This window comes from Rhinopithecus roxellana, chromosome 4, assembly GCF_007565055.1.
Source record: "Rhinopithecus roxellana isolate Shanxi Qingling chromosome 4, ASM756505v1, whole genome shotgun sequence".
Lineage (NCBI taxonomy): Eukaryota > Metazoa > Chordata > Mammalia > Primates > Cercopithecidae > Rhinopithecus > Rhinopithecus roxellana.
Window position 1 is genome coordinate 1,303,530 of NC_044552.1, and position 7,315 is coordinate 1,310,844.

At 44.9% G+C, this 7,315-nt stretch overlaps 1 pseudogene; it reads left to right on the forward strand.

The window, feature by feature from the left end:
- The first annotated feature begins 5,025 nt into the window (after positions 1-5,025).
- LOC104653656 lies at positions 5,026-6,577 on the forward strand (annotated as a pseudogene).
- The last annotated feature ends 738 nt before the right edge of the window (positions 6,578-7,315 follow it).

Below are 7,315 nucleotides of genomic sequence, written 5' to 3' on the forward strand. Positions count from 1 at the left end.
TTAATTTTATTAAACTTTCACTTTTTTAGCTCATTTCCTGACAAAAGGGATTATTCCAAAATAAATGTTAAAACAACAGTTATAGATTTACACCATACAAAAATGGCAAAACCATACCAAGAGCATTCAGACTCACATACTTCCAACTGACCCACCAAGTCAGCCTGGCCGCTTCCAGCTTTTTGCAGGTCCCTGTGGGGACCATGGCGCAACTGACTGGCACACCAAGTAGCTCACAGACGTGGCAGGTTCAGGTACTTCTCCCAGCACCATCTAGACTGGAAGGAGTTGGCTGTCCTTAGCCACCAGGGTAGGAACGTATTTCATTTTATCAGCCAGTTCTTGGCATGCTGTTCTTTAAAGGGAGGTGAAGTTAACTTGCATTGAAAGAGAAATGGGGGGAAAGCAGGGTTATACGCATCACACCTTTCCAATTTAAACACAAGTAAAATTACTCTTCACAACACAAGCACCTTACACACCACTAGAAGAGACCACAGCAAAACCCGGTATACAAGGTGGAGGGCCACCATCTCATCTTATTTTAATGTCTTGTTAGCATAATACTTCCTTAAAAACAAGAAACTCAGAGCAAATATCAAATGGGACACCAAGAGGCTGGGACTTCTATGGTAATTGATCTTTTTGAGTCTTCTACTTGAATCAATTTTGGTCATTTGTATTTTGCTTATGACTTATCTGCTTCTTCCCTATTTTCATATTAGTTTCCATAGAGTTTTGCTCCTAGTGTGCAAGTATATATATATGGTTTTTTTTGTTTTTGTTTTTGTTTTTTTGAGATGGAGCCTCACTGTTGCCCAGGCTGGAGTACAGTGGTGCGATCTTGGCTCACGGCAAGCTCCACCTCCTGGGTTCACGCCATTCTCCCACCTCAGCCTCCTGAGTAGCTGGGACTACAGGCACCCGCCACCACGCCCAGCTAATTTTGTTTTTGTGTTTTTTTAGTAGAGACGGGGTTTCACCATGTTAGCCAGGAGTGTCTGTGTATAAGTCTTTCCATCTTTCATGCATCTGTAATGCATTTGTTTCCTTGTTCCTAATCTTGTTATACTCTTGCTCTTTTTCCAGTATTTTGTCTCATTTAGACTTCCTACATTTTTTCCTTATTCCATTAATTCTCACTTGTAACTTTATCAGCCCCTCTTCCTACCTTGTGTGTATGTTGTTTGTTTGGTTTATGAGGGGTTGGAGGCAGGTAGGTGTTTTGCTGTCCTCTTCTTCATGAATAATAAAGATATTTACTGTTATAAATTTTTTTCTAAGTAAAGTTTTGAGTGTATGCTATGCCTTAAAGATTTGGGTATAAAGTATACTTTTGTATTCCTTTCCAAAGAACCTTTTGCTTCTCTTTTATTTTCTCTTTAATTAAAGGTTTATCTGGGAGAGTGTTTCTTAGTGTCCAAGTAGTTATTTTCTGGTCATATGTTTAGTATTCGTTTCTAATTTAACTGGGTTGTGGTGAAGAAATGTGATCTACAAAATCTCTACTTTTATATTTGTTATGGTTTTACTTTATTTTGGCCAAGTAGGTTAATAAGTCTATTTTTCTAGTTATTGGGGCTTGGAAAATTACACATATCCAAAGAAATACTCCCTGAAAAGCCTCATGGTGATGTGGCCAGGCAACCTGCCCTGCCCCCTAAACATTAAATCACAGTAACAATTGCCCCCGTTTCGTTGTCTCATTGCAAAATGCATTCTAACTTGCAAATCTGGAACCATTATACCGCTAAGTAGAAAACAAGGCAATTAATCATTTTTAATAGTCAGATGATTATTTTTAATAGCCTGATGATTGTATCACCTTGGAATTTAATCAAAACAAACCGAAGGCATGCAATACTCCTGAGTTATGCCCAGCAATAACTTGGTTTAAGTTTTCATTTTCCAACCTGGCATCTCAATTCCTACTCAGTATTAGTAGCTCAGGCAAACCTGCTGCCCACCCACAAATCCAAAAGAAAACCATCTGTCTCACACCTCAGAAAGGCCTCAACATGATTCACTGAACCCTTGAGATGAAAGAGATCAGAACTAATTCTTTTTTTTCAGCTCACCGCAACCTCCGCCTCCTGGGTTCAAGTGATTCTCCTGCCTCAGCCTCCCGAGGAGCTGGGATTATAGGTGTCTGCCACCATGCCTGGCTAATTTTTTGTAATTTTAGTAGAGGTGGCGTTTCACCATGTTGGTCAGGCTGGTATCAAACTCCTGACCTCAGTTGATCTACCCACCTCGGCCTCCCAAAGTGCTGGGATTACAGGCATGGGCCACCGTGCCTGGCCAGAACTATTTCAAATACAAGTAATCCTGAAATATTTAGTCCCACTGAGGCTTGAAGATTCTGTACTCAGATCAGCCTTGGTGATACAGGACTCGTACAATGAACACACTTAAGAGCGGAAATCTTGTTTAAAATCACCAAGGAAATTCCAAACTTCTACAAAAGAATTAGCGGATATTTTAGCAAGGGTACACTTGGAGGCAGGATGTTATTTCTTCTGAAAGTTCATAATGATAAAGTGGAAGCTTCCTCAGCTCTCTGGGAGTTTGAGAAAAAAAAAACATATTATATTATTGAATACCTATTGTGTGCCAGGCATGGTACTTGGTACTAAGCATTCTACATGCATTATTTCTTTTATGTTTACAAAAGTAGTCATTATTACAAAAAAAAAAGCTTATCTACTTATAAACTACTGATAAGTATCACATTTTTAAATGGTTAGTAACTGATACAACAGGAAAGCCTCACTGAGGCATAGTATTAGCTATAAAGTTGTCCCACAAAATGGGACATTCACTATTTAACCATTTAGGGTTAAATTTAGACTCCTAAATTGCCTCTACGTCAGGAAAAACTACCTTAAAATTTCTATGGTTTCAGTTTGTGATTTCAGCAAACATTTGTTTCAAACACAAACTGTTATACCCACCCATTTACTTTTTTTTCTTTATAGAGACAGGAATATCATTATGTTGCCTAGTTTGGTCTCAGACTCCTGGCCTCAAGTGATCCTCCTGCCTTGACCTCCCAAAAGGGCTGGGATTGCAGGTGTGAACCACCATGCCCAGCCCATTTACTCTGAGGTAATTGTTACATAATGAATTAAATATTCAAGCTCTTCTAATCAAATGAGCTCATGAAATCTAATCCCACACCTGACTTTTATTTATACTATTGACCTGAGCACCACAGAGGCAATTCTAACTACTAACCTAAACGATTTTTTACTTGGCACAAAATTCAAATATACAACCTGCCTTTCATTTTAGATTCATCTTCTTTTCATCCATCTTCACTTTGCATCTCAGTTTCAGCTATACTAAATATTTCTAAGCACTCTAAATTTCACATTCACAGATTCCTTGGTTCTCCATTTACCAAGCCCATTCTTCCCTACCTTTTCCACCTAACCAATAGCTCTTCATCCCACACACACACACAGAAAAAAATGTCACTCAAGGTGTATCTTTTCTGTAATCTCCCTCCTACTCACCTTTCCCCACCATATAGTTACACACCCTCTTCTAGGCTTCCTCTCTTCCGTAATGCTCTTACTTTCATTGCTCTATTCAACAAACACTTCTAAAGCTCCTATTATCTACAGGTTCTTTATTAAGTTCTGGGAATACAAAGATAAATAAAACATAAGACTTCAAGTGGTGTCAAAAAAGACCATCAGGCCTGTCAGCTGGTCAGAGTAGCACCAGGTTTCAGGAAAGCACTCAGCATTTTGAGCCCAGCCCTGTAAGACCTGGAGAATTTCGTGGGTAGAAATGTGGGAAGACAATGGAGAGAAGGAGGAAGAAGGGCCTTCTGGGCAAAAGGAATTACATGAGCAAAGTCAGAGAGGTGGGTAAGAGGTAAGCTTTGTTGATGGCAGAAAACAAGTTACTCCATCCCAGGCATTTAATTTAAAAAACAAACAAAAAAACTTGAAAACTCAGGAGGCTGAGGCAGGAGGATTGCTTGAGGCCAGGAGTTCAAGACCAGCTTGGGCAACATAGTGAGACCCCAGGTCTTAAAAAATATTTTTAAAAAAAACTTTAAAACTACTTACTTATAAACTTTTTCAAGCTATAATAAAAGCAAAAGATAATCATGGAAAGTAAACCCTAGTTTTATTCCTAATTGTTTGTTAATTTCTGGTGCCTTCTTAAACCCAAAGAGGCTCATTAATTATCATTTATGTGTTAACAACACATAATTTTATAATTTTATCAAAAGACAAAAGAAATATTTTATACTCCTCTGATAAGCACTGTGAATAAAGATAAGTAGTTCAGTCATAACTAGTTGACCCTCACCTCCCCATGTAAGAGTGAGAACAAATCAAAACAAATAAGAGAAACTTTGGTGCAAGGCTCCCAGACCACTCTATCAGGATGAGGGGGTCCTTGCCCAGTATCTGTCTTCCTTTTGTAGGACCTAATCCATACACAGGCTGAAGCTCTCATTCTCAGTGGCTATGTTGAAAATAACCAATCCAAAATCCTCTTTTGACGGAAGTAATCCACGAACTGACCAACAGAGACAAAACTTTTGAGAGTGAACAACGTTACTACATAGGGTTACTTAATCCTTAAAAATATCTTCCAATCTTTTCAATCTGCAATTTTTGCACACATTTCTACAGGACCTTGGACAATATATATGTTGCAGCACATACCTGAGGGTATCAAAATTGGAGAGAGATAAGGAAGCAGAAATTAGATACCATCATGTCCAAAAGAATGCTGTAAACTTGGATGACCACCTTCATTATTATCTCAACAGTACAGATGGCTTTTGGTGTTCCTTTGATATTACATCAGTTTATGCCTCTTACCAGAAAGTGTGACCGCAGTAAATAACCACAAGTGAGCAAGATGAGGCATTGTGATCCACAGCATGTCCCGAATTAGAATATATTTTATATTGTATTTTTAAAATGGCGGCATTAGCAGCAGCAGCGGCGACGGCTGTGCGGGTGTTCACGTGCGGTCGCGGGGTCTCGCGGCAGCATGGCGGACTATCTGATCAGCTGAGGCACGTGCTACCTGCCTGAGGACGGGCTCACCCTGCAGCAGCTCTTCACCAGCGCTGAGGGCCTCGCCTACAACAACGTCCTGATTCTCCCAGGGTTCATAGACCTCACAGCTGATGAGGTAGACCTGACCTCAGTCCTGACCTGGAAGATCACGCTGAAGATGCCTCTGATCTCCTCCCCCATGGACACTGTGACAGAGGCCGACATGGCCATTGCGATGGCTCTGATGGGAGGTGTTGGTCTCATTCACCACAGCTGCACCCCAGAGTTCCAGGCCAAGCCGGTGTGGAAAGTCGGAAAGTCAAGAAGTTTGAACAGGGGGACTTCATCACGGACCCCATGGTGCTGAGCCCCTCGCACACCATGGGTGATGTGCTGGAGGCCAAGATGCGGCATGGCTTCTCTGGCATCCCGATCACTGAGACGGGCATCATGGGCAGCAAGTTGGTGGGTATCATCACCTCCTGAGACATCAACTTTCTTGCTAAGAAGGACCACAACACCCTCCTCGGTGAGGTGATGCCGCCAAGGTTCGAGCTGGTGGTGGCTCCAGCAGGCCTGAGGTTGAAAGAGGCAAATGAGATCCTGCAGCTTAGCAAGAAAGGGAAGCTGCCTATCGCCAATGATTGCAATGAACTGGTGGTCATCATGGCCCGCTCCGACCTGAAGAAGAACTGAGACTACCCTTTGACCTCCAAGGATTCCCACCAGCAGCTGCTGTGGGGGGTAGCTGTGGGCACCCATGAGGATGGCAAATACCACCTGGACCTGCTCACCCAGGTGGGCATCAACGTCATAATCTTGGACTCATCCCAAGGGAACTCGGTGTATCAGATCGCCATAGTGCATTACATCAAACAGAAGTACCCCAATCTCCAGGTGATTGGGGGGAATGTGGTGACAGCAGCCCAGGGCAAGAAACTGATTGATGCTGGTGTGGATAGGCTGCGCGTGGGGATGGGCTGCGGCTCCATCTGCATCACCCAGGAAGTGATGGCCTGCGGTCAGCCCCAGGGCACTGCTGTATACAAGGTGGTCGAGTATGCCCGGCACTTTGGTGTGCCCATCATAGCCGGATGGCGGCATCCAGACCGTGGAGCATGTGGTCAAGGCCCTGGAACTTGGAGCCTCCACAGTGATGATGGGCTCCCTGCTGGCTGCCACCACGGAGGCCCCGTGCGAGTACTTCTCAGACGGGGTGTGGCTTAAGAAGTACCGGGCCTGGGCTCACTGGATGCCATGGAGAAGAGCAGCAGCAGCCAGAAACCATACTTCAGCAAGGGGGATAAGGTGAAGATCGTGCAGGGTGTCTCATGTTCCATCCAAGACAAAGGTTCCAATCAGAAGTTCATGCCCTACCTCATAGCGGGCATCCAGCACAGCTGCCAGGATATCGGGGCCACAGCCTGTCTGTCCTTTGGTCCATGATGTACTCAGGAGAGCTCGAGTTTGAGAAGCAGACCCTATCAGCCCAGATCGAGGATGGCATCCATGGCCTGCACTCTTACGCGAAGCGGCTGTACTGAAGACAGTGGTGGAGGCTGAGGTGATGGACAGGGCACACCCCAATGTCCCCCTTCAGGCACAGCCTCCCTCCATAACTAAGTGGTCCACAGATTTGCACTACAGGTTCCCCAGCTACTTTCCAGGGAGAGAGGAGGGGAGGCCCTGAGGGTTCTGCAGCCCCTCCCTGGGCATCCTCTGCTGAGTCAGGACTGCTCCCTGGGCCAGAATGCCCTGGGAGGCCCCCCACACCATCCCCCCAGGCTCTCAGGCCCTGTGCCTGCCTTAGGTCTTTCTTGCTGCAGCCTGCTCCAGCCCAGCCCCCACCCCAAGGGGAGGCAGCCCCTCCTGGCTTCTCCTGTAGGGCACCTCCCTGCCCCCAGCCCCCCAGGAAATGGTGCTCTCCAGGCCCTGCCTCTGGTCCTTCCCGGGCTGCTGCCCCCTCAGCCATGTGGCACTTTTGAGCTCCAGACCTAGGCCAAGGGGAGGTCTCTGACCCCTTCCTCGGCCCTGGGCTACCCTTGGGTCCTGCGCCTCAGGCCACTCCCCTGTCCCTGGCCCTGGGGAGGAGGCTGCCCTGGTCATGGCCCCTTGCCCATCATTCCTGACTCACCACTGTTCGTAGGTGTACCATTCTTGCCCTCTCCTCAGCTGCAGTTGAAGGCTTTAACTCTGCACACTTTGGGATCACAGTTGTGTCACCGTGTATTTAAAAATCGGAATAAATCAAGCAGGTCTCAAAAAAAAAAAAAAATGGAATC